The sequence below is a fragment of the Myotis lucifugus genome, unplaced genomic scaffold (genome assembly GCF_000147115.1).
Source record: "Myotis lucifugus unplaced genomic scaffold, Myoluc2.0 scaffold_42, whole genome shotgun sequence".
NCBI classification, from domain to species: domain Eukaryota; kingdom Metazoa; phylum Chordata; class Mammalia; order Chiroptera; family Vespertilionidae; genus Myotis; species Myotis lucifugus.
In genome coordinates this window covers 6,956,847-6,982,142 of record NW_005871090.1, presented here as the reverse complement: position 1 = coordinate 6,982,142, position 25,296 = coordinate 6,956,847, and positions in this window count along the sequence as shown.

Here is a 25,296-nt window from a genome sequence, read left to right as displayed (position 1 = left end):
TTGGACCTGATTTGCTTGGGCCATTGGGATATTCACAAATGCCATTTTAAAAGAGATGCTACACATGTGTAAGAAAATTGGCTTACCTCTCACACTCCTGTAAACCTCCATGAAAAGTGCATAAGTCCAATGGCTTCCAGTCAAGGATAATGTATGAAGTAGACATCAACACAACTGGTGCTTTGACACATGTCTAGCTGAGACAGAGCTGATCCACAGACCATAAGCAAGAAGAGAAATGTTATAAACCAACTGCTTGGTATGCAGCAGGATCTAATAGCAAGGGGAATGTTTAATTGACTAGAGGAAAAAAATTAAATATTTCACTCTCACATTATAAATGGAACTAGGATTTTATTAGGACATCCATACTAAAACCACAAGCAGAGACTGAAAAGTAACTGCACATTTGGGCCTTTCCTCTCTCACTCTTCTTGGAAATCTGCCACCAGTATGTAAATGAGCCCTGGCTAGTGTGCTTGCTGATGAATAACATGCAGCCCAATCACTCCCTCACCCCAGTCAATAACCCATCAGAGCTGCCTAGATGACAAGAAACTGACCACAGATCCACAAGTAAGCCCAGACAGGGCCAGCCCAGCTGCCCAGCTGAGCTTAGCCCACATTGTCAATTCACAGAAGCATGACCTAAATATATAGCTGTTATCTTAAAAGTTACTAAGAATCGGGATGGTATTTTATGCAAACCTAACTGAAATACCTGACATTATAATATAAGGAATAGCAGAAGAAAATATAAGACAAGGTCACTGTTAATAGGGACCTACACTCTGATGGGAAAACAAAGATATAGAATAAAATATCTAATTAATGGGCAGCTTACTGCCTGTCAGCATTATGTTCTGGCTTCATAAATTATAGAAAAGGTGCTAGTTAGGAGGTATAAGCAGGAAGTGAGAAAGAAGTAAGAGGTATGAGCTAATGATGTATCCTTACAGAAGGAAAGGTAGGGCAGCTTGAATTAGGGCAACAAGGAGGTCTGTCGCAGGGAAGACATGGCAAAGAAATCAACACAAGAAGTAGGATAAAAAAGTCAAGTGGAAGCAAATGAGCTTGGGGTCTTTTTGGCGAAAGAACTTAACATTAAAACAGAAGTTAATCGGCGACTATTTAAAAGTCCAGAAATAATTTAATGCTCGGTAAATTCAATAATGTGTTTGCCTGAGATTCTGTGCTGAGATGTTGATGAAGATGAAAGTAAGTGCCATAGACATCTAGGGTGCCATCTTCCCTGCCACCTCCTGTCTCTTGGCAGCCTCGTCATGCCAATGGCAACTTTGGGCTACCATGTTATTACTTTGGGTCTTTGGTTGGCCCAATGAATCCTCCAAGAGGGAGAAAAAGGGGGCATTCTAAACGTCTCAGTGATGCTGAAAAATAGAAAACTTGGGAGCTGCCATCATGCATGCTTTTCTTTTTATGTGAGAGAAAATGAAACATAAGCTTGGACCAAGCACCATTTGGGGCTCCTGAACCTTGGCCTTTATGAAGGGGAGGAAAAAGTTGTCCTAGAAAACCCTCTTAATGTGCCTGGCTGGGTCTGAAATTAAAGTGACAAAAACAGATAGACAGAGGAACAGGAGAAAAGCATACGAATTTATTTAATATAAACTTAGGCATCTGCCAAGTACCTAAAACATGGTTGTTGCACGATAAATGTCTATTGAATAAGGAGCTTGTATCACTGATTCAAATCAATGGGGGTCAGAACCAATTGGCCAGCCTTTTAGGCATGCAGGAAGGTTTTGCCAGTCTACCCTTTTCTGAGAAATTTATTTTTCAGTAATAATAAACGAACAAGTATTTTATTCCACAAATGTGCATAAAAATTACTAAATGATCCTAAAGAAAACAGAAACTGTCTAGAGAAGAAAAATGTAAAGATAGACCTAATTTGTGCAAGAATTTTGAAGAAAGCATTTCCTGTCTTCACTGAGTAGGGATTTAATCTTAAATTATAATTTTCCTGAGGGCAGTGGGTGCTAGATGTTTCTCTAACCACAAGTATTCTGTTCTCCTAAATGTATGTTGAGGAAGGGTAAACCTTGGGAAAGAAAAGTCTGTGTGTGTCCCCTGAAATTTCTTTGGATATTTTCCCCACTTACTATAATAAGTAGTAAATAAAATACTTAATGAGAAGATATACTGATGATATTATAATACATTTTGTAATAACCTGACTCCTGTGGAATTGACACATTTTGACATTATTTGTGCATCAATCTAACTCTTGTGAGTTTGTTCTGTTCCTTTAGCCCCATTCATTCCAACTAGCTAAGAGTAGGGAACCCAGGCTGGGAGGTATAACAATAGTAATTCTTACCATTTATTGAGCACTGATGATGTGTCAGAAACTCTGCCAAGGTCCTTACATATATTAACTAATTAAACATCATGAAACCTTTGCCTTGATGCCTTCAGACCGGATGCTGACCTTGGGTTAGAAGCTCCTTCTTTTTAACCCTGAGCTTGCCCCCAAAGGCTACCTACAGCAGTGCCAGTGCCTGATGCCCTTCACTGGACTTCCCATGTATCCATCACCTTCTGTTGGCTTTAGAGTTGACGGGAATTCTTAATGAGGTGCTTCATCTCCCATCTCACTACAATGACACTTGACCAGCACCAGCTTTTCAGAAATGGCACCATTTTTTAAGTCCATGGCCCTTTTTAAATTAATTTGGAGATACCTTCTTTCTAAATTAAAATCTTCCTGTCTAGCCTGGAAATATTTTTACCCTCACTGTCTTAAACTGGCAGCTTCCTTAGCACCGTTTCTGTAACATCTCAACTAAAAGATTATTCACAAAAAATTTGTACAACTAAAAAAGCTTCATAAGCGTTTAGACATAATGTGAGTTTTATGGCATCTCCTCTCTGAAGATATCTATCTGATTATTTTTTAAGAGAAAGTAACATGGATTACTTTGAAAAGAAATTCACAATTTTTAACCAGATAAGGACTTGGAATGCCAAGTTCTTGAAGACAGGGGTCCAGGAAGCTGCGGCTTGGTGCTGAATACAGAACCCTATTTCACACAAAAACTCATGTATTTCTGTAAAATTCAACCAGTAGTACCCAGCTCCTGAGAATTTAGTGAGGATTGAGGGAGATGGTACTGGTAAAGCATTTAGTACAGCGTCTAACACATCGTAGGTGATGCTCCTCACCTCCCATTCAGTAGTTCAGGAGTTCCTTGGAGGGAATGCAAGGTACAATTACCTTGATTGTAATTCTGTTCAACAGAGAGCACATAGCTAGGTTATAAGGCCCCACAGCATGTGAAGTTGCTGAGGGCCTAGAAAAGCCGTAAGCCTTTTTTAAGCCCAAATAATATCACCAGGAATTCCTCCAAATACTAGTACCATCCTCAAAATTCCAAATGAAGTGTTTCCAAACCCTCATTGAACATGTATCTTTAGTTCTGCCTTTAAGACTTCCCTCCCGTCACTCTCGATCCTGAACCTATATCAACGTTGCCAGTTCTCAGAGATAGTAGTGATCCTTACAGCTGCAGCATCAAAACTGTTAATTGGCCAAACCTAGGCAAATTTCTGTGCCTGCTCTAGAAGTTTGAATGGAGGTGTTTTCCTAAGTGGGGAGGGGTTGGGAACCATCCATGTCACCTGAAAGCAGTGATTTATTATTGCTCTACTTCTGTGCATGTTGACCAAATCATGATTCACTACTGGGAGCCAAACAGTCTGTACTTTTTTCATTTAATTGTATTAGATTCTTTCTAAACAGCTTTTCTAATACTGCATAGAGAAAACTCATGTTTCCATTTGGAGCCACCAGAGTTCATTCCAGGAAGGGCTCTCTGTTCTCTGTAGGTCAGAGGGGGAAGGTGGGTTTGGTGCCCGGGGCCCATCCCTTGTTGGGGAGCAGACCTTGTGATCATCTTTAGAGCAGATCAGCTCATGCAGTCAGATTCCTCATCCTGCCCTTCTTTGTTGGCACTGCCCTTTTCCTCTCTTGTGTTATGTAGCCATTTGGGTAAATATTCATTTTTTAAAGCATCTTAACGTGTTGCTCCCAATTAGTTTCTCCTCTGTTGATTTGCCTCTATCACTAGCACCGCAGAGGTGGGCAGTCACATCCACAAGTTTGATTTTGCACAGCATGGCAGGAGGATAAAGCCTGTGTGTGCATTTTAAAGTGGTTTAGAAACTGATCTTGAGAAACAAATATCCCAGGAAGTGTGATTAATAATTTAAACCTTGACCCAAGCTCAAAACAAATGTGCGATGGTAGAGAAAATGAGCCTTCTGTGGCACTCTCCTGGGAGAGTAGCAGGAAGTGTGTCCAGTGAATGGGGTATGTGGCTCATGGCCAGAAGCTTTCAGCGTGTCGGTCTAGCCTGTCATTCTAAGTCACCTTCCCTCCACAGCACACCTGAACAGAGGAACTCAAGGATGCTGAAGAACAGGCCTTGGATTCAGGTCAACTCATTCAAAGCTACAGCCAAAATGAAGAGTGGCTACTTGTTTCTCATAGAGTTCAATCCAGTCACTTTGTAATTTGGTGTTTGCCACTTTCAATTGCCATAAATCAGCGATTCTTTTTCTCTTTTATGCTGTGATCCCTTTGGCAGCCTAAGAAAGCCAATGGGCCTCATTTCAGGGTAATATTTTTAAAACTTAAAATACAGAGGGTTTCAAAGGAAAAATCATTATTTTGAAATACCTTTATCAAAATAGTATGAAAATAAATTGTGATAGAGTGATAAATGTGGTTCTTCATTTTTTCTTCAGTTCCCAAATGTAATTCTTTTTAATTTTTTTGAAATAAATTTAGACATAGAAATGTTGCAAAAATAGTATAGATTGTTTCAGTACACCCTTCACCCAGATTCCCCTACATCTTAGATAGCAATGGCACATTTATCAAAACCCAAAAATTAACATTGGTACTATTTTTTAAACTAAATTGTACACTTATTTGGACTTCATTGGTTTTTCCATCAATGTCCTTTTACTGTTTCAGGATCCAATTCAGGGTCCCATTATTATGTAGCTGTTGTGTCTCCTTAGCCTTACACGATGGTGACACTTTAGAAGAATACTGGTCAGTTATTTTTTGAATGTCCCTTAATTTGGGTTCGTATGGTGTTTCTTTTTTTTTATTGATTTTTCACAGAGAGGAAGGGAGAGAGATAGAGAGTCAGAAACATCGATGAGAGAGAAACATTGATCAGCTGCCTCCTGCACATCTCCCACTGGGGATGTGCCCGCAACCCTGGTACATGCCCTTGACCGGAATCGAACCTGGGACCCTTGAGTCCGCAGCCGACGCTCTATCCACTGAGCCAAACTGGTTTCGGCATCATATGGTGTTTCTTATGATTAGATTAGATTGTGATTATGCATTTTTTGTAAGAATGTGTGTTTTCTTTTAATACATTTAATAACTATCTACCCTAATAAATGCAGTTCTGAACCTATATCAATGTGCAATAAATGGGACTGCATTAAGTAAACAACTACCTTAATATATAACTATTCTAATTTTCAAGTGGTGTTGGGTGTGCATGATATTTTATGAGCTGCAACAACTGAAATATGGTAAGAAGATATCTGGGACTTCATTGGTGAAAAAAACACAAATACTGCTGATAGTGCTGTGGGTTGTTTCTAAGCTTTAGATGGGAAGAAAATGCTAAGTATCAGTCAGGAAAATAAAGGCTTTTCAGTCCAACTTCAGAGACTTCCATGATTTCTCTCCCAGGATGCTTTAGGGATCTGAGGACCCCTGGTGAAGAACCCTTCTCTAGAGATACTGAAAACTAAAGAGGATTGAGATGAATAAACCGTATGCTAAAATTTATTACCACAACTGATCTCTTCATTTTTCTCTAGAAACTTGACAAAGGACCACAGCTAGACAGATGACCTTTCATGGGTTGCTTCTAAATTCTTCACATATGAATCTTCAGCTGAGCAGGGCGACTATTAGATGCCTTGGTGGCTCTACTGTACAAAGCCTTCTGGTCCTTCATGGAAATTTGTAATACAGCTTCTGACTAATCTACCTGGTAGTTATGGCCTGGTGTTTTATGGAATATAGTCACAGACTTAATCAAAGGGAAGGCCCTGGAGTGGTGACAAAAGAATAAACAAGGACACTGGGGTCCAGCAGTTCTATCAGCCAAATATTGCAGGAATTTGGCTTAGGTAAGAGGGTCAGACAGGTATTCAGGGTCTAAACAAGGAAGAGTGTCTGGAAGTCATGAGAACAGCTTGGATTATGAAGAGGGACACACAGATGACTAAATTCCAGTGCACAATTTCGTTTCTTATCATCTTTTGTGTTTCCTGCTCTTTGGGGCTCTCATTGACTCACATTGGCTCCCAGGTAGGTGTCTAGAGCCCAAAGATATCTCAGATAGCTAATGGTGCAACTTGCTGGTCATTGAGACTGAGGCAGAAGTGCCCACAGAAGGGGCGGGGGAACCATTCTCTACTCACCATAGGAAACAAGGAGAATTTTCTAAAGGAGAGCTCCCTATCGAATAACATTGATGACTATGGTTGATAACACTGTATTGTAGAACTGAAATTTGCTAAGGGAGCAGAACTGAAATGTTCTCTCTCACACACAAATATAGTGATAGATTTGTAAGCTCATAGATATGTTAGTTAACTAGATAGGAAGAATCCTTTCACAGTGTATGCATATATTAAATCATGATGTACACTTTAAATATCTTGCAATTTTAATGTTCAAGTGTACCTCATTGGAACTGAAAAAAATTGGACTGGTTTAGACCATGTATGCATACATGTGGAAGAAAGGGAGCACATTAGTTTTCTATAGCTGTATAACAAATTAGCACAAACTTAGTGGTTTAAAACAAGGCCAATTTATTACCTCACAGTCTCTGTAGGTCAAGAGTTTGGGCACAGCTTAGCTGAATCTTCTGCTTATGTCTCAAATGAATGCAACTGAGGTGTCAGCTAGGTCTGAGGTTTCATCTGATGCTGGGAGTCCTCTTCCAAGGTCACTCAGATTGTTGGCCAAATGCAATTACCCGCAGCTGTAGAATTCATGGCAGATTTCATGGGCTTTGAGGCAAGAGAGGCTTCCCTGACTTCATCTGTCTGTGACCTCTAACCTCAATTTTAAGAGATCACCTGGTTAGGTCACATCCACCCCTGGTAATCTCCCTTTCATTAGCACAATATGAACTGACTAGTGACCTTAATTACATTTTCAAAATCTCAACCTTTGCCATGTAATGCAACCTATTTACAAGGTGATATTCCATCATATTTACATGCTCTACTCACACTCAAGGTTGGGAGGAGGGGATACTATAGGGCCTTTAAACCAGGGGACAGGAATCTTGGAGGCCATCTTACTACAGCAAGAAAAGTGCAAAATTTTAATCTCCCTAATAAAGAGAGTTGTTGCATTTGCATTTCAAGAGCTATATTCAAATACAATAATGTCTAGAATATAAATTTGTCATCTGGCATTGTGACATCTGCTACAGAGACTAGCATAAAACATGAAATTAGTCACTCCCTCCAACAGGGGTTCAAATACACACAGATGAAGACAATAGTGAGTGTGTGTTTTTCAGATCCACATAATCATGGAGAAGGGGAAGATAGAGGTAGAATTTTATTTGCTACTTTGGTAAATGTATAAGGAGAATTCTATTTGTAAATTCCATAGACAACCAAGAGGACCTTGGAAATAATTGTTAAGACAATGAGCTAATCCTTCTGGTGAGACTAACAGAATACTCGCAACTCCTGTGTTATAGATGAGAGGAGACTTCTTTGGAGGTTAAGCACCTCTCTCATAATTGTTGATCATCGAACTAGTGTCTTCCAAATTTTTGTCTAATAACTGACAACAACACATATAGATCTGATCCTAATATGTTTTATTCCGGTTACTCTTTTTATCAGTACCTCATATTTTTCTAACATATTGTATTTTCTTAATCTCTAGGAGACAAACTGCCCTAGTTTACAAAATAATTAGTAACTAATTTTCAAAAGTTGCTTCACTTGCTTGGGAATATCACAGTAAATTTAAGAGCCTTATTATCTGACCTTCATGAACAGATCACCTTTAACTGGAGAGAAAATTAGACTATATTTTAAGAGCCATTGTATTTCTTTAATTGGAGAGATGTGTACAGATTCAGAAAGAGAAGAGGAATTTTACAACTGTCAGTGAAAGAGACCACTTGGTGGGGCTTATGCAAATTTTAGTCATATTACCCTCTAGACATCTATAGAAAGAGAGCCCTAGAATGAATGTCACTTAGCTTTGAAATTTTTAATTTGGATTACAGTAAAGAGCCCCAAGCTAGAGCATACTGTTATTAAATTGCTTCTTGAGCATGAAGGTCATCCATGCCTAATCATTTCCTAACTGGCATTTCAGTGCAAAGCTCTATGTGCTCAAAGTTCCTGGTTCTGCTGGCTTTGCTGAAACCAAGGAGATGTGTTTTTCTTTGGGGGGAGGGAGCAGATTATTACATTGAGTCTTTTGTATTTATGGTCATAATAACAATCACAGGCTGATTAATGCCCAATTATGAATGGAAGAGAAAGGCCACTTTGATGCTGATCATGCTCTTTTGCTCATACCTCCAACAGATACTTAGAGACTGTCTTCTCTGCCATAACAAAACAGTGACTAGTCCCTTGTGGTTGGGTTGGAGCTTTGGGCCTGGGTATTATAAATGGTCAGGCAGGTCTGCCTCTTGTCAGATCCAGGCCTTGAGGACTCCCTGTCCTGACATTGACATCAGTGTTTACTGCATGTTCCTCTTGGTGTCCTCATTTAGAGTGCTGTTAGCTTCCGAATGGGACCCCTCCACCCAGCAGCCCTCCATGATGCTACCAGCTCACACTTCTTTCTTCTCATCAAGGATGCTTTCTTGTTACCTCCAGGTCAGATGTTGGTTTCCATGGCATCAGTGATAATATCTACAGAAAAGGTTGGTTTTCTGACTTGCTAGTATAATAACACTTTATCCTTAACATTATATATTCCTACAAACCCAGGGAAATTTAGATTCAATACCTAAGAAAATATTCCAACATATTAACAGAGACTATCTCTAAATAATGAGTTAGTGATGGTTTCTTGTACTTACCTGCATTTTTTTCAAGTTTTATATACTGAACACATTACTTTTGTTATTAAAAAATTACAGTTGTCAGTCACATAAAAAGCATCAAATGTAATGTGCTGGTTCTCTAGGATATGTACATTCAACCTAAGAGGGGGACATGGACAAAGCAAATAGGGTTCTTTTGCCACTCTATTTTCTGTATCTTGTGGTCTTCAAAACAGGGTACATCACACTCTTTAATGTAAGCATCAGTGATTTATGTATAGCTGTTATTTTATTAAAAAACATGCTTGAGACTTTTATCTTTAGTTAAGATTCTAGGACTTGGGGAAAATTATTTTTTGAAGGTCTTGCCGTTGATTTTAAAATAAACCAATCATCACAAAAGAAAAATATCCCTCCTTTTATGAAAAGGGGAGGTGATTTGTTCATTATTAGTTTAATTTCTATCAACAAACATAACAAAAAGTCAGAGAAGTGGCTTCAAACCTTTAGAAATGGTTAGGTCTAATGTATCTTCCATAACCTCCAGCAGGCTAACTCAGACTGGTATACTGGAAGCTAGCACACACACTGTTGAATATTTTTTATCACAAATATAGCAGTGCCATTGATGAATGTTGAACTGAATAAATTGAGCTTTAAACAAATGATAAAAGTTGTAGAATAGCACCCTAACCGGTTTGGCTCAGTGGATAGAGTGTCAGCCTGTGGACTGAAAGGTCCCAGGTTCGATTCCGGTCAGGGGCATGTACCTTGGTTGTGGGCACATCCCCAGTAGGAGGTGTACAAGAGGCAGCTGATCAATGTTTCTCTCTCATCAATGTTTCTAACTCTCTATCCCCTTTCCCTTCCTTTCTGTAAAAAATCAACAAAACATATATAAAAAAAAAGGTGTAGAATAGCATCAATCCAAAAAGTGTAGAGATAAATCATGTTTTTTGTTTTATTTTATATATTTTTATCCTCACTGGAGGATATGTTTATTGATTTTAGAGAGAGAGAGAGAGAGAGAGAGAGAGAGAGGTGAAATAAACATTAATTGGTTGTCTCCCTTATGGGCCCTGACCGGGAATCAAACCTGCAATGTAGATATGTGCCCTGGCTTGGAATTGAACCCACAACCTTTTGGTATAAGGGACAATGTTCCTAGATATGTGCATAGGTGTGTTTCAAAACACTTTTGTTATACAGTGATCAGATAGGATAAAAGAGAAATTATCTTAGAATCAAGAGATGAAATTTCTACCTTGAATAAAGTAAAAATGATATTCAAAAGTTTTTATTGTGCCCACCTCCTCTAACCCAGCAGAAGATGACTATGACATTTTCTTTAAAATCAATAGACAAATGTCTTGGTAGTTGCTGAAGTTGAATAATGGGATCATCTTTTTATGAGGCCAGCATTATACTAATTCCAAAACCAGATAAAGACATTACAAAGAAAGAGAGAATTATAAGCCAATATCACTGATGAACATTGATGCTAAAATCTTCAATAGAATATTACCAAATTGGATCCAGCAATATATTAAAAAGATCATACACTGTGACCAAGTGGGATTTATTCCAGGGATGCAAGGCTGGTACCATATTCACAAATCAATAAGTGTGATATATCACATAAACAAACTGAAAGACAAAAGTCACATGATCATATCAATAGACGCAGAAAAAGCATTCAACAAAATCCAACACCCATTTTTGAAAAAAACTCTCAGCAAAGTGGGAACAGAGGGATCATACATAATAAAGGCCATATATGACAAATCTATAGCCAATATCATACTCAATGGCCAAAAACTAAAACCATTTCCCCTAAGAACAGGAACAAGACAGAGTGCCCACTTTCACCACTCTTCTTCAACGTATTACTGGAAGCCCTAGTCACAGTGATCAGACAAAAATTTATGCTATGTTTATTGCTATCTCCGGGACCTTGAGTAGTGCCTGAAGCATAGTAGAAGCTCAATAAATAGTTGCTGAAGAAATGACTGAATAGATGATTCTCATTGCCATATTACTTATAAAACCTGATAATACTACAATATCAGAATCCATAAAATCTCCACCAGTTGATAATAGTTAAGTATATCATGATACAATCAAGCAATGAACTCTTATGCAGATATCAATATTAAGCATAATATTAAGCATTAACATTGTTAATATTATGGAAAAAAATGTCTGAAACTGTAAAATGCTATTGTAAAATTAGGTAAAAAAATTTAAAAATTAAATTACATATATGTTAGGACACAACTAATGTTAAAATATACAAAACTTGACTCTCATCTCCTTCTTATCCCATCCCCTTAATCAGAAAAAAAAGAGCAAAAAAAAAATTTATTTAAGGAGAAAAAGTCAGCAAGACTGAAAAAGCCTCTCTTGGTAGTAACCCAGGCCATTTCACAAAACCCACCAGGACCACCCATTTTAATCCTCAAGAGTCTTCCATGAAGCAATGAGCAAGGTAAGTCATGTTTCTTAAACACTCCAGCTTGTCTACACTGATTATGATCAAGCCATTGGGGGGGCGGGGGGCAGAGGGTGATAATAGAAAATATTTATTGAGTCACTTTACCACAAAGCAAGTACTGTTTTAAGCATTTTTCATCCTTTAATTCTCAAAATCCTCATCACAGCTATAACTATTTTCATTTTACTATCAAGAAAACGAAAAGCCTAGTTTCTCATACAACCAGGATTTGAACCCAGAGAGCCCAAACTGGAAATCCACACTTTTAAACATTATACTAATCTACCTCCTAGTGGGGTAAAATTCTGTTTCACTTAGAATTCAAGTCCATCCTCCTTGTTATCTCTTTTTCTACTGAGCAACCTCTCTCAAATTCCTCCCCTGGCTTCCCCCAGATGGAACTTTCTAGAACGCACATGCCTGCTTAGTTCAAACACATGTGGCATTTCTCATTGTATTATCATTGTCCAGAGGAACTCATTATTGGGGCAAAAGGAGTTGTACCTGCTTGGTTTCAGCATACCTAGACCTCTGTTTCATTTAGTTGAACCCCAAAATGAGCTCTTGGCTCACTCCTTTCTTGTCTCTAAATGAAAGTGTTGTGCAGTCTTTTCCTCCTTATCTGTTTTTGCCAATGTGTCACTTTATTAACACATATCATTTCTAGGAGCATCACACATAGAACATTTCCAAACATTGCTAAACTCAATTCAAGCTACCAATTACATTTTATATGTATGTTCTAAACCAAAGAGGTTACATTTCTTTTACACAATACATTTTGCATACTAGTATAATCATTACTTCTAAATTCTATGAGGAACAAAAATCTTAGCACTTTTATCTCTGGTGCGTTCACGAATAATTTTTACTCAAAAAACTTTCCAAAACCTAATAAATAATATTTCAAATAATATAAATAACTAATTTAGTTTAAAATGGGAAATTATCTTTTATTTATAAGACAATAAGCTCATAAGCTATAGTAAAAAGAGCCAATTAATATTTAACATCATATTTTATAGCCTGAATCAGATTTGTCTCTTTCTTTATGAAGTTTTCTATTACCAATCTGTATAAGAGCTGACATATGCCCATGGGCCACACTCTTGTTTATGGTCATAAAACTAGTCATGTGCAGTTCACATGATCCAATGGTAATGCAATGGATAAATCTATAAAGTAAAAATGATATGAAATAAATAATTCACAAACTTTATTTGGCCCAAAACTTCTGCAGCAATACCAAAACTGTTACCCTATAAATACAATGGCTTTCTTGAAGAATAAAAAATCAAACTCATGCAAAGAATCTATAATGTCTGAAATGAGCACAAATTATTTTCTTGCATACAAAACAAAATGTTAAACTGATGAACAAAAATAGATACTGAGACAGAGAAGCATCGAACAGACTGTCAAACTTCAGCAGGAAGGCAGGGGAGGGTTGGGGGGGTGGTAAGAGATCAACTGAAGGACTTGTATGCATGCATATAAGCATAACCAATGGATACAGACACTAGGGGGTTGAAGGCATGTGCTGGGGGGTAGGGGAGGCCAGGGGAGGTCAATGGGGGAAAATGGAGACATATGTACTACTATTGTAATACTTTAAACAATAAAAAATATGTTTTTCTTTACAAAATAACCGGCATATTAAAATTACAGCTCTGAGTCGCTTTGACTGATTACGCATGAGACCAGTGCAAGTGGACGTGTCTGGCTTCATTAAGAGAATGCATATTGCAAGAACTCTAGAGAGCGAAGAGTTTATTCTCCTCTCCTATGACCAGCTGCCTTGAATAAATGCTTGTCTTTATACAGGAAAAATATTCACAAGGTGTTAGAAATACCTCTACAGCTAAATGCCACACATGGTCAATGATAGGGCCAATAAAATGGACCATCAGGAGAATGTGCTGGATAATTCACAGATCAAATGACAAAGTATATAAATACATGAGCTGGCCATGAGATAATGAGCCAGTGAGTCACCAAGGAGTGTAGCTCAAGAATGGTTTCCATCTGGCACCTTAAAGAAAGCCAGGAACATCGCCCTGCAGAGCGGAAGAGCAAGAGGGGGATTGGCTCTGCTTTGCTTGCCATCTGTAGATTTAATCCCAGTTGTGTTGGCAGAGTTGTCCCAGCATTTACATATCCCAAGAGTTGCCTTTAATTAAGAATGACAAAAAAGTTAAAAACCCTCAACCATACAGACCCATCGAACTATTGCCCTTTCTTCTTACCTTCACAGCCAAGTTTCCAAGAGGAGCATTTCTATTTGATGCTCAGGTTAGTTTAGTGCACTTTCACGTTGAATTAAGTCAGCCCAATCAACGTGTGAAATCACTGCTTCTTGTTACAGCTAATGCATATTATTGACAGACTTGAATATTATTCCACCTCAGTCTCTTCCTCTAATTTCAAACCCATGTACAGACATTTATCTTATTTATTTCTGTATTGCTTAAATGATTTATAGGTTTGAGAGATTCTATGATTAAAAAATGAAGATCTACTCTGAAGCTGAGAAATAAGAGCTCACACTGTGAGCTAACTCCCCAACACCTCCACAGTCTAAAGATACCAGACCAAAAGGGGTTGGCCTGGCCAGAGAGCCTCTAAAAAGAATATGATGCACACTCTGAAATTTTTAAGTAAGAAATGGAGTGTGCCTCATAGCAATAGGTCATTCTGCTGTTCGGTTGATTTGCATATTAGCCTTTTATTATGTAGGATATGTAAAGTGCTCATAATAATGTCTGGCATATAAAAATTTAATGTGTTATATTTTTAATTATTATTATTTTAAATGTACATGTACTTTTAAATCTACAAAGGTTACCTAGGGGTAGAGATCTGGGACCATAATATTTATGCTCTTATGTATTTAGACAAACAAATAATGCATATGATTCAAAAGAGAAAGCAATGCATGCATCCTTATTCATGTACTGGCATAGATTGTTTTTCTTATAAACTTATTGTCACCCATTAAAGCACTGAAAGTATGTCTGAGGCTTCAGAGGATGGAGCAGAAACATGTTTTAGTTGAGGGAGAGGGAAAGCAGAGGTCTTCCTTGAAAGAGCCCTGGCCCAGATGTCAGCAAATCTGGCTTGAACTCCCTGTTCTGTTCCCTACTAGCTGTGTGACCCTGGGTGAATCACCACCCCTCTCTGGTCCTCAGTTCATTTCTGAGAATTGAAGCAAATACTCTCTCTCTGTGAAGCTCTGAAAGTCTATCCTGCTCACTTCGAGGCCAGGGACACTCTCTCCAAGGGCCAGTGTTCAGGGGACTATCTGAGTAGAGGTGAGACCAGCCCACCACTTTGGGTTGGCTGCTTCCTTGGACACAAAATTCTTCTAATAATAAACATGTGGAGTTGTTTAATTTACCAAAGATGGGCATTAAAGCACAAAGAGGAGAGAAAATACTCCCTAATGACAACCTGGTTAAGAGTCTATCCCAATGCTTGCAGGGGCCCCAGAAATAACACAGCCGTGCAGCTGAGCCCCGGAAGGCAGAAAGGACCTTCTACAGCTCCTCTCTAATCTGTTTTTTGTCTTCAAGTTGTGGAAACAGTTTTGCATCTCAAGAGAAATTAGGAGTGTGCAAGGCATATCTGGTAATTTATTTCCAGGGTTTTTATAAAGTAGCTTTGCCTCACTCAAGTCTTATTTTTCCAGCCCTCTCTAGCTCTTTTTTCCCCTGCTTCTTTCTGCTTGGGTTATGTTAGCCACACAAACAATTAGCAATTCATAGCATACAACTCACTGTGTGCTAATGGCAGTGGATTTATTTGGCTCACAAATCTGCTGCTTTATTTTTAGAACATTTAAATTTTATGGTTAGATATTAAAACTGTAAATTATATAAATTATAAAAAGCAATTGGAAGACCCAAGGAATTCAGCCATTGGAATATATATAGAATATATTTTAGAGGCCTGGTGCACAAAATTCATGCACTGGGGTGGGAGGGGTCCCTCAGCCTGGCCTGCACTTTCTTACAGTCCAGGACCCCTCACTCCTTACTGCCCACCTGCTCGCTACTTCTTACCACTCAGCTTGCTGCTCCTTAGTACTGCCACAGAGGCAAGAAAGGCTCCCACCACCACCCCTGCACTCACCAGTCATGAGCCTGGCTTCTGGCTGAGCAGCGCTCCACCTATGGGAGCGCACTGACCACCAGAGGGCAGCTCCTGCATTGAGCATCTGCCCCCTGGTGGTCAGTACACATCATAGTGACTAGTCGTTCTGATTGTTTCACAGTAACAGTCACTTAGGCTTTTATTTTACACACACACACACACACACACACACACACACACACACTCACACTAGAGACCCAGTGCACGAAATTTGTGCACTGGTAGGGTCCCTAGCAGCTGGCAGCAGCCGGCCGGCTACTCCCTCCCTTCCCCCAGCCACCTGTCGATGGCCAGAGCCTCCCTCCATTCCCCTGGCCAGCCCCGCCCCCTGGTTGAACTTCCTGAAGAACTCCTGGTAGAGAGGACAATTTGCATACTACGCTTTTATTATATAAGATATATATATCTGAAATTATATATATATATATATATACATATATATGATTAATTCCCTCTACTCCCATAAAATAACCCTACTTTCTGCTTTTCAATATTTCACCACTATAGATTATAAACACTCTTGTATAATTTCCCCTTTCTATAGCCAAATTTAAATTATTGATGGGATGGAAGAAGCATGAATTTAAATCCAATGACAAAAGACATAAACAGCACAGCCACCTCATTTTGACAAATTTTCAACTTTCCCTCACATCAGACTTTGGGTAGCTCTGATAAGGAAAGCCCTCAGTCTCATTTCTTTGCCTCCTAACAACCATGGTGGAAATCCCAGCAAGAGAAACACTGGTGGAAAAACAATGGAGGCATAAAGAAATCCAAGAGCTGAGGGGGAAGCTGAGTGTGACCCATAGGTGACCCATTTCTAATAAGTTTACTGTTGGCTTATTTGGGGTAACTTAGAGTTACAGTTCAGGGCTGCCAAGTGATTTATAAAGGTATCCAATCTCTCCATTTCTCAAGGAGGATGGCAAGAGGGAGCCCTGATCAGGACACTAGGCAGATGCATTTTCCAAGGCAGCCAGAGCATTACAAAAGAACAGGAGAGAACATTGATTTTATTTACCTTGTTCTAACACCATGTTCTGTCATGTTGTTCAAAGCTTGCCTGACATCCTCTAAACAAACCAAAATAGATGGATAAATAGTATGTTTAAGGGCTCTTCCAGATGAACATATCTTGCTTCTGTGTTTTAACACTGCTCAATCCTAACTCATGCTTTATGGGATCAGAAACCATGTTTATTTCCACACAGGCTCCATACATCAGGGTCTTTTAGTACTAACACAGTGAATACCCTTTATAACACCACACTTCCTAACTCATGGAGTTATTGTGAAGATAGAAAAAACAACTAAGCAGAGGCCCTACTGTGTGCTTGGCATGGAGATTAAAATTAGCAAGACATTGTTCTTGTCTTCAAAGAGCAAATGGTCCGATTGAGCAGACCTATGTGAAAATAGATGACTGTGATTTAATGAGAGCAGAGAGGATACCGCTTAATAATCTGCAAGGCAAACTATAAATGTTACAATGCATGGTTTCAAGTCTAGTTTCCAAATGTTATTCTTATTGTTTTTATCTTCACCAATGTTCTTCATAATCTTTGGCATTCAATACTTAATGTAATACTATACTCACTGAGTTCCATTCTTAGAATTCATAGCCTTGGTAATGCAAATCAATGTAGTTATTAATTATTTAGATATGAAAGCTACAGAATCTCTCTCTGTTCTTCCTACCTTGCTTTTCCTCCTGAATATTTTTGCCTTTCTTAACTATGGATTTGTCTTTATGAAGCTCATTCTACTCCCATTTGAGTGGCTACCCCATTTTCCTTGATGTTTGTATAATAATGTGTGTGTGTGTGCACGTGTGTGTAGCTAGCAAAGGAGTATTATATTGAAAATAGAAAGTTGGAGAAACTTTCTTATCTGGGATCAGAGATCCTGAACTATGAAATTAAAGAAACCCAGAAAGTAAGCATAAGCATATCTTCTTAATGACTTACCTCTTGCTCTAGTCAAGGCTTCAACAAAGGTGGGCTGGGATAGGTCATTGTGAAAAGCTGAGGGCAGAGGTTCCACAGACATAAGGAAGATCAAGCCCCTACAGGAAGTCAAGTTCCAGCACATGTGGAGTAGAGGAAATGTGTGAACTGCCACAGAGTTAAGGACATCCCATTAAGGATCTGGCAGGAACTTGGGTCCTGGGGACTGGATAATGGAGTTAAATGGTCAACAGGGTCAGGACACAGGAGGCCTGAGTGATGGGATCCAGATCCAGCTATGGAGTGATTAATACAAGATGCCCAATCTCTTTACTCCTGGCCAGGACACTCAGCAGCATCCTATTTTTAGGACAACCAGGAGCATCCTAGCTAATGAAGAGGGAATATGCAAATTGACCATCATGCCATCACAAAGTGGCAGCGCCCATAGCCACAAGATGGCAGCGCCCAGTCTCCTCAGCCCCACTGGAGTCCCCCAGTCCTTTCAGCCCTACTGGGGGGTGGCAAGTGTACAGTGTGGCCAGACCTGCCCTCAGCCCCCCAGCTGCCCAGGGTGGGCCCAAGGTGCAGGCAAGACTCAGATGGTGGCTGCCCACCCGTCCAGGGCCACCCGAGGCTCAGGTAACCAGGGCTGGCTGAGGCTTACACTACCAGCAGTGGCAGCAGCAGTGACCCCTGATATCTGGGTCACCTCCCACCCATGAGGGATCCCGGACTGTGAGAGGGGGCAGGCCAGGCTGAGAGACCCCCCCCCTCCAGTGCATGAATTTTCATGCACCGGGCCTCTAGTTGCAAAATAAAAATCTAAAGCCCCTATCTCAGGTTACAAAATGCCCCATAGATCAAAACCAGCCTTCATGCTTAATAACAGTAGCCAATATATGTGTCATACCTACTGTGTGCCAGACATGCCTCTAAATTATATAAATACATATATATGAATTTAATATTCACCACAACCTTGAAGGGTGGAGATATTACTGTCTCCATTTTACAGATGATGGAACTGAATCACAGACAGGTTAAACCACTTGGCCATGGTCATTCAGTGAAGAAGTGGAGGACTCAGGAATCAAAACCAGAAAGTCTCTGAAGCCTGGGACCCTAAGCTCTATGCTATACTTCATCACTGTGTCTTATTTAGCTTGGGCACTGCTTTGTAATAACTTGGAATGAGTTTTCAGCATTTACAAGTTGGGAGATAAAATCCAAAATTCTAGGTTCTCTTGAATAATTGAAAGATATGTCAACCTGGGTCCACATTCCTTCATAGCAACAAATTGCTGGAGATGGTGGTCATGGACTATTAGATGGCATATGAGCTTTCTGGTTAACCATAGTCCATACCAACCCAACCATCCAGCCAGCCCCTTGACTGTTCGCACACACAAAATATCCTGTCCACAGAAAACACTACAAGTAGGATAGGGGAAGAGAAGGAACGCTTCTAATTTACAATTTAAAAACAAGTGTCTTGAATTTTTGTCCAGCTACCTAAATGCAGAGCATTCTCCACTAGTCCCTTCTTCAAGGCAAGCTTTAAGATCCCTCATGAACCCCCTCTCCTCAACCTTTCCCTACTTATTTCTCTCTATTCTCTCCTCCCTCTCAGGTACACCACACACTCCTCCTCTGCTATCATGCCAAAGCTCTTTCTTTGGTAGTACTTTACAGCCCTGCCTCTGTCAGACCCTTTCTTTCCCTCAAGATCTCAGCTACTCAAAGCAAAGCTGCTTTAGGTAATTTCCCCAAATAAGGAACACTCTGGTACTAGTAGCTATTAAGAAAACTGACCTTTCACCTCCACATAGAAGCACAAGTCTTACTTTCTTTGAACCCCTTAGACTCTAAGAGGCTTAGAGCCTGCATTGTTATGTAGATCCATTTCTCTATTGTGGTGTGGTAATGAAACAGATCAAATACATTATACATCAAGGAGAGGCTCTCCTCTGATTCACAGAAAGACTTGCAATGGACTGGACTGGAACCCACAGTTCCATTAAGCACAAAACTTGGAATCTGAGAGTATGGCAGTTTCAGATTAGGGGGACTTAAAAATCTCATGGAGCTAATAAGGGTTAATGTAAACTTTTCAGGTTATGACTTATTTTTTTTTCTTTAAAGTCACCTAAATGAGAATGATTATTGTTTCTACATGAGAATAAACCTCTGAACCATCAATCCCAAAGGCACAACTGTGCTGCCAACATTAGTTTCCCAGGTAACTAAAACAAGGGCAGAAAACCCTTTCCGGGACTGGGTCCTGTCATTCAAAGTTTCTTTCACATAGTGCTTACCCAACCTCAGTTTATATCAGAGTTCTCATTAAAACACAGTTTGCTGGGCCCCACCCTGGAGTTTCTGATTTAGTAGTCTGTGATAAGAATTCTGTTTTCTAAATGCAAATACAGAGAATTTAAAATTAAAAGGTTAAACTGTGTGTGCTCACACCAACCCTACATATCTACTGTAAACGTGGGCTTACTTTTTAGTTTTTCTCATTGTGGCCTAGGCTGCGTCCAGTTCCCCAGGCAGATTGGGGAGAACTGGGAATCACAGAAGATGCTAGCACACCACATTTCCCCACCCCATTTTTTTAAGGGCTGGCATTTAATCCAATCCAGAAACATAGAACCCCTACCTAATTGGCTTCATATCATCTCAGAAGACAAGACTTCTATGTTGGACAGTGTTTTCAAAAGCTTTCTAGGTGAAGGGAAAAAGACTACCCAAACCCATGATGGTTAGGCCACCAAGCTGGAACTGAATCTTTAACTTTCAAGGATTCTTCAGTATAGGAATAGAGTAAATTTCTGGGACAGGGAGAATATAAGGGCCTATGAATCAGGTCCTATGCATGTCTGCCTTCATAAGGACAACTGTTCTTCCAGAATCCTCCTAAGACCGTGGGGATTCCTCATCCTAAGCTTTGTAACCCTGGTGACCATCAGCTCACCCTGAGATTGGCCCAGTGTTGGCCAATCTCACCAAAACAACCACTTTTCCCACTGACTGATGTGTATCTCATCTAGTGCTATTTTTTCCTATGACTAAAACCCCCTTTTATGCTCTGTATGCTTCCATCATAACTGATTATTTGATACAGGGATATATGAATAGCCAGATATTTTTCATGTTTAATTACATAGCTCCGCCAGACATCATGTCTCTCTGATGAAGAGTCCTTGTAACCCAATGCCATTAAGAATAATTTAAGCTTTTTTTTCTTGTCATTTGGTGTTTTCTTTTAAAAATAGAATGACCAAAAAATAGCAGCTATTGAGTCAGCCTGAGATTTAGCCCAGCTAGTTAGGTTTCACAGTGAAGAATAATGTTGTTATTAAGTGTTTCATAATAAAAAAGCAGCTTAAAACAAAGTCCACCTTAAATTGTGAGGAACTGGATTATCTTGTAGATGAGAGACATTGCTTATCTGAGCATGCATTGCTGGATTCCACCAGCCAAAAGCATCCTGCAAGTGTGTGGCTATTTCTCCACTAACTGAAGAAGAGAATGGTAAGAAAGGGAGCCGTTGGTGAAGCTGTGAATTCACAAACAGTTGTCTTTGTTCTTGACCTCCTCCTTCATCTTTTGCCCTTAACTAACTGGATATATGGGTACCTGCTTGAAATTTTTCTGCAAGATTAAAATCATTACAAGATTTAAACATTAAAAGTACTGCAACTTTAGTTATTAAACGAAAATAGGTCCTGACAGTAGCAAACACCCCTCTTCACTTTTTAAACTTTCTGCATCTCACCTCGATTCCACCAAAAATATTGCTATTCTTGGTCATGTTGTTTTGGGGAGGAAAAAAAAGTCTTTCTGGAATACAATTTCTGTTCATTTCATTAAAGGAAAAATGTATAGGTAATAATGAGCTCAAAGTTCTCCACTGCTATACCTATCAATCCTAACAGCTAATGTTATTGAGTACATGTACTATAATAGGCCAGTTACTTTGCAAGATGCCTTACACATGTTATTCCATGGAATTTTCACAAAATCTCCACCAGTAATCTTTAATGAAGAAATAAAGGCAGGAAAGAGTAAGTAAATAGCCCAATGCCACACAGCCATCAATGGCAAGCCGATGTGACTACGAAACCCATGCTGTATTCTGAAGATGGGAATACATTCTTCCTTCTCAGTAAAGAAGAAAATCTGACCCTAGAGGAGGAAAGGACGTCTTCCATAATAGACCTTGCCGGCTGTAAAATAGACTATTACAGGGGGATATAAAAAGCAGGCAGAAAGAAGATATTAATGACACTTGAGACTCCTTTTTGGAATCTTTGCATTTTCAGATGCTGAGTTGGAAAATCTCTCTGTTCCTAATTACTTTTGACAATCTCAGAAATGAAGTCAGGTCAAAAATATAGTCGGAATACTCAGTCAAAATATCCAGGCTGCAGCTGAATTTATTACCAAAGGACAGAAAATAATTTGATTTTGGCGAATTTGACTCAGTAATTGCTTAAAAAAAAGTTGGCAGAGGCTAAGCTGAAAATATAAATAATTGGAGGAACAATAATCATTATTATTATGGACATGCAAGGTACATTCCTACAGAACCAGATAAATACCTAAGTCAGCACTTAAATCATAGCTTCTAAATTTATCTGTCCTCTGCGATGCTAAAGCAATGTTCTAAACAACCTAGAGGAATGATGGAACTGAATAATGAAAATAATGAAGCAGAACACTGTCCTTGCAACCTCTAAGGCCTCTATGTTTAATCTTCAAAAGAATTCATTGTGAGATACAGAAGCTGTGTAAGAACAAATTCCTCTTTTGTCCTTGGAACCAGCCTTGTTCACCTGGTCCATATGTTTCCTCCTGCCATTTCCCTGACCGGCAGGCCTTGGACACGCTTTGCCTTCCTGGGTCCTGCCACCCTCAGGTCCAGTTCAGGTTTGCTCCCCCAGATCTCCTTCCCTGACCACCCCACACAGCATGAATGGCCCATTCAATAGACAGTTATTGTACATGGTCTTGTGGTCATGCTTAAATTAGAGACATATGAAATCATGCTCAAAGTCACTAATCATCACAGAGATGCAAATCAAAACAACAGTGAGGTACCATCTCATACCTGTCAGAATGGCTATCATCAACAAATCAATAAATGACGAGTGCTGGAGAAGATGTGGAGAAAAAGGAACCCTCTTGCACTGCTGGTGGGAATGCAGACTGGTGCAGCCACTATGGAAGAAAGTATGGAGATTCCTCAAAAAATTAAAAATGGAACTCCCATTTGACCCAGTAATCCCACTTCTGGGAATATATCCCAAGAAATCAGAAATACCAATCAGAAAGGACATATGCACCACTATGTTCATAGCAGCACAATTTACAATAGCTAAGATTTGGAAACAGCCTAAGTGCCCATTAGTAGATGAGTGGATTAGAAAACTGTGGTACATCTACACAATAGAATACTATGCTGCTATAAAAAAAGAAGGAACTTTTACCATTTGCAACAACATGGATGGAACTGGAGAGCATTATGCTAAGCGAAATAAGCAAGTCAGAGAAAGATAAGTATCACATGATCTCACTCATATGTGGGATATAATGAACAACATAAAGTGTTGAACAAAAATAGATCCAGAGACAAAGAAACACTGAACAGACTGTCCAACCTCAGAGAGAAGTCAGGGGTGGGATAAGAGATCAACCAAAGGACTTGTATGCATGCATATTCACATAACCAATGGACACAGACACTGGAGCAGTGGGGGCTTGTCCTGGAGATTGAGAATGGTGATGGAGGGGTCAATTGGGGGAAAAGGGAGATATATATATAATACTTTAAACAAACAAACAAACAAATTATTGAGGGCCTCCCAGAACTTTTGTTTATATTGGTTATATCTATTGATATTTACTGTATTAAAAATTAAAACAGAAATTTTTAAAAAGACAATTTAAATCTTTAATCATATTTTGACTTTTAGTGTATAGCAGCCTTGTCTCTATCCAGTTTGGAAGTTCCTCAAGGCAAGTTTTGCATTCAGTGTGATTAGGTGGAGAGCAGAGCCATTAACTCTGGTAGAAAAAGGCAATGGTGCCTGGCTGGCATGGCTCAGTGGTTGAGCTTCAACCTGTGAACCAGGAGGTTGTGGTTCAATTCCAGGTCACAGCACATGCTGGGGTTTCGGGCTAAATCCCCAGTGTGGGGCATGCAGGAAGCAGCCAATCAACGATCCTCTCTCATCATTGATACTTCTATCTCTCTTTCCCTCTCCCTTCCTCTCTTTAAAATCAATAAAAATACATATTTCTAAAAAGGCAATGGCACTATTGGACAGCCGTGGAAAGTAGTGGGAAGAGGAGGCAAGCTGAAAATGCAGGGGTAGAGGTGGGAAATACAACAATTTATAAGGTGTAAAGCTCAAGAGAGAAGTCTGGTAGATCTATATAAGGAAACTGGTTAAAATAAAAGTTTGGGGATAGTAGCACTAAAAGTTTGGAAGCAAAAGGACAGATACAAAGTAGCTGCTGATCCAAAGCTGAAGAAGATGAAGACAAACTGGGAAAGTGAGCAGGAATGATACAAAAGAAAGAACAAGATTAGGAGGCTGATGCTGAACTTGGACTCTGGTTTTACCACTTCCTATTTCAGTCCAATGAATCCAGTTCCCAATTCACTGTGGTTTTCTCATCTGTAAAAAGCAGATAAAAGGACTTATCTGGAAGCACTGCTGAGAGGGTAAAATGAGATAACGTTCATAAAGAGCCTGTCGGTGTTTAACACCCTGCAGCTGTTAGAACATGTGCCTTTCTTTCTACACTGGGGGAACTGTGAGGTGACTATCAGAATCACAGGATTGGAAGTGGGTTCAGTGGGAAAATATAGGAGATATTTTCGAATCCAAGAGCCAACCTAACATGCATATAGTAGATATCTGAGTTCCACCTCTGTAACAATGAAAGTAAGGAAATGACAAGGAAATGTAAGCACTAATTACACACCTATTATATCTCAAGCACTCTTTTGGACTTTAGGGAGCCAAAGATGGTAAAGAAGGCATGGTCCATGCATCCCTCATCCCAAATAATCAGAAGTATTTCAGAGTAGATTAAATACCCAAGGACTGGAAAATTTTAAATAACATTATTTGAAGCTAGAATATAAACTGGGGTAACAAACTACATGCTAGTCAACTCAATACCATTTGTGGAAAAATACTAGGAGCATTTGTGAAAGGAACAACTTGACAAGCATAAGGTAATTTGATTAGGAACATGAAATATGCTTTTAGTGGCAAAAGATGTTATAACAGCTCACTGGTCAGCCTCCTTTGAAGTCATTTACTGCCATGGTGTCTGATTTTGGACCAACATTCTTCCTAATAACTATATTAGATTTGGAGCACCAACCATATGATAGCTAATAGCTTAAACTTTTATTAGGTGTAAAAATAGAACACGGAACAAAAAGGATGAAATCCAATTTCAAGGAAACTAAATGTTGAGAGTGAAAAAGATAGTATGGAAAAATAGATATTTCAAATCTGAGAAAATCCCAGATAAAATATATACTTTTAAATTCCCACAGAGTTTGCATTTG